Source organism: Coptis chinensis, chromosome 6 (assembly GCF_015680905.1).
Source record: "Coptis chinensis isolate HL-2020 chromosome 6, ASM1568090v1, whole genome shotgun sequence".
In the NCBI taxonomy this organism is placed as follows: Eukaryota; Viridiplantae; Streptophyta; class Magnoliopsida; order Ranunculales; family Ranunculaceae; genus Coptis; species Coptis chinensis.
In genome coordinates, this window is record NC_141461.1 from 40,920,230 (window position 1) to 40,923,704 (window position 3,475).

The window sequence follows — 3,475 nt, forward strand, 5'->3', positions numbered from 1 at the left end:
AAACATATATATAGTTACTTGGCACGCTATGTAACCGACACTAGTGTCGACACACACAACAACAAGCTAAAAACAGATATAGCGCAAACTGACTGAATGAACTAACTTTTCATCCTAGGTCACTATATCCCAAAACCCAATCTAACTAAGAAAAAATATAGCTCAAAGTCAGACCAACAAGTCTGCTTTGAGCAGACTGCAACACAAGTCTTGTATATAAAACCCGACACCAAAAACTGCAGCACTAAAAACTCAATGGAAGATTTTAACAACTACTTGCCTTATTAGATTATGGAAGGCAGAAATTGTAAATCTAAACTTAAAGTTCTTCTTGGCACTTCAAGCAATAAAATCCGACAAACTCCACAGCAACCATATGTTAATAAGACCAAAGATCTGATCTTTGGCACATTCGGGAATGCCCAAGTCTTGAAAATGCCGACCTATGTAATTAGTGACCACTAAGAAAATAATAGTTGCTTTTAAACTTTCATTACCAAACAAATTTGAGCACCTCCAAATAACTATAGTCGATTTGTATAAACCTTAACATTTTAACGAATTAAGAATTGGAAAACAATAGGTAATGAACCCTAAAAAGATACTTAGACACCTAAATCAGAACCCAAATAGGCAAAGAACCACCAACTGAATGAAACTTAACATTAACCCCAAATTAAAAAGAGATAAAAAAAAAGTATAATCCTAAAAGGATGGAGGACGATGAAGCACCTGTATTTGAAGTCGATCTTCAAAGCGTGAACAAAGTTCTACTTTAGCGGCCGGCTCCTCCAATGAACCACTTTGGAACATGTTTTGTTTGATTAAGAGATGAAAATGAGATCCAACAGAAAATTTAAAGCTTTCCAAGAACTTGCAAATCAACCAAAAAATCAGCAACAACATAAAACCCAAAACAAAAAACCAATAGCGAGAACCATGGACCCTTATGGCCTATTGATGACTTAAGTAAATCTATGTCTTCTTGAGCACTAGAACATAAAACTTTCCTCCCAAACTGCGTGATAAGAATTAAGAACGAGGATTGGCAAAAAATAGGCGAGTAAACTAGCTACTCGGTTTTGCGAGATGAGCTAGAGTTGGTTAAATTAATACCATGTATCCAAAAATTGATAGAGAACATACGACTTATGCAAATTAGAACTTAGTGTAGCTAACAAACAAGAATAATCAAATCTAATTTTTCTAGATTAACGAGGAATCATATCAAAATAAAATCAAGGAATATGAGTGCACTTAACTCTAGGCCTAATTTCAAAAGTGTTAATGTCTCTTGTCTTGTCTACCGACCATTCCCTCCACATTCCAATACAACCTCTTCCATTTCCAACGTACATAGTGAAGCTACATCAAGTATGGGTAACCATGCTCACAGTATTGCTATGATGGGCACAAGTGAGTGCATAGAAAAATAAAAAACAGTAATAAGTCAGGGGCCAACGGAATTAATAGATCAATGTAACATGCTTTCATTATTTAAGGTAATCTACTTTAGAACAAAACTAAGTGAAAACAATTCATACCCATTAAATTCAGTCCAAGGAAAAATAAAAAGTAGGAAAATGAAAGAGGAAAACAGTGGATACCCCTTTATTTTTATTATCTTCTTATCCTCCCCCGGTAGTCTTCATGAGAGGTAATAAAAGAATTTATGATGGTACTTCGTCACTTGGAGTAGACCAGCTATTGCTTGGTTCAAGATGCTCACACACACAGTAGTTGACCAGTTATATTGAATGTAATTAAAGTGAAGCAACCTGTTAAGGATTTGTTCAAAGACATAGTGGCTCGAAAGCAACTTTCAAGATGTGAGAATTGTACTCAAAGGACACTACTACGATTAACTACTACCACCAATATAATGCTAATTGCAAAATCAGAAGAAGACCAACATCAAACAAGGGGAGGGAAATACTATTGCTAATGTTAACATCATGCTAAAATTGATCACTGCCAGTATACACACAGCTTTGAAATAAACAAAAGCATTGGGAGTGCAGCATAGACACAGGCATACCACAGACACGTCATTACACCGTTAACCCATTGGGAGTGCAGCACCAGTACCCCAAAAAATAAAGAAAAACCGATAAAAAAAAAGAAAAATCAAACCCTTCAACAAAGTTCAGGAACTTGTGAAACATAGAATTCCCAATGGATTTCACAGCTATATACCATTTTAGCAAATATAATAAAAGAGGCGAAAAGTCGAGTATCCAAAAGCATCAAAACCAATCAAAGGCAAAATGGGTAAAAAGAATTACCTGCAAACCAAGCTCGTTCAGAAATCCCCAAAAAATTTCAGTGAGTGATTGAGTTAAAGAGAAGCATCAGTAACTTCCAAAGCTAGAAGCTTGAAGCCTAAGGCTTTGGCTAGGATTCTACACAATCTGTAAAATCACAGGTCTGAGCTTTCAAACTACCATAAATCACAAGCCATGCTTCGAATTTGAAGAAGATAAAGATAAGAATAACTGACCTGGTTCAATTGGTCGATGTGAAGGCAATCGACTAGATAGTTCTTACCTTTTTTCTCATCCTCGGCTTTCTCTTTGTAACCGAGATCTGAAAACCGTTTGCAATCCTCTTTCTTCCCGTTTGCAATCCAATAAGAAATGAAAAAGACTGGAAAAAGGAAAGAACTTTACCTCAATTTGGAGAAGGAACTTTGATTTGATCCAAGATTCAGATACCCATTTCAGTTTAGTGAACAATACATCAATTTAACAAACAAAAATACACAAACTTGAAGCTTTAAAATCATTAACTAATTAAATTTTATGTTTTGAAGAGAGAGAGAGAGCGCTAACAATTTCACTGAAGCTCACTAGCACTTGCTTTGTGCTCCTTGTGTTCCTTTCAGAAGCTCTGAACTGTTTGTTTGAAGTCACCTTTGTTTTTTTAGTGTTTCTCTCTCACTTTCCACTCATGTCTCTGGTCTGTGTCAGTGAAAATAATGAGCGCGAGAATGGAAAAAAAATGAGCGCAACAGTGAAAAGGCAGTGAGAACGAAAATGAAAAGCTAGCCCACCACCTGAGCGACGAGTTCCAGAACTACCTTTACCTTCATGTATTTACTACACCAAAATCCGTCCCTTATTTTAGGTTATTTTAGGTTAGGTTAGTATACGAAGAACTTATGCCATATACGACGGTTTTTGCAGTCCTAAATTAAGGACGGTCACGACAATCCTAAGCTAGTGTCGTTTTTCAGTAATTCTGGTGTAGTGAGAAGAAGAATTGAAGAAGAAGAAGGAAAGTAAGAACTAACAAAAGAAGAAAGAAAAAAACTTACCTTCGTTTTAGATGAAGAAGTACTGGTTTGAACCAACCACTTCCCTCCTTTGAAAGTGAGAGAGAGGAGTGTGGGATTGGTTTTATACTGTTTCTTATTTTTCAGTTTTTTTTCTTTTTTATTTTATTTTATCCATGTGTTAGTCAACCGTGACAAATT

General features: G+C 35.8%; 1 long non-coding RNA gene across 1 annotated transcript; it reads right to left on the bottom strand.

Moving 5' to 3' along the window:
* Positions 1-1,442: 1,442 nt before the first annotated feature.
* LOC147492987 (uncharacterized) lies at positions 1,443-2,553 on the bottom strand. Its single transcript, XR_015199626.1, has 3 exons — positions 2,501-2,553; positions 2,286-2,411; positions 1,443-1,778 (listed from the first exon to the last, which is right to left on the bottom strand). It is a non-coding gene; the product is annotated as an uncharacterized LOC147492987 (long non-coding RNA).
* Positions 2,554-3,475: the final 922 nt, after the last annotated feature.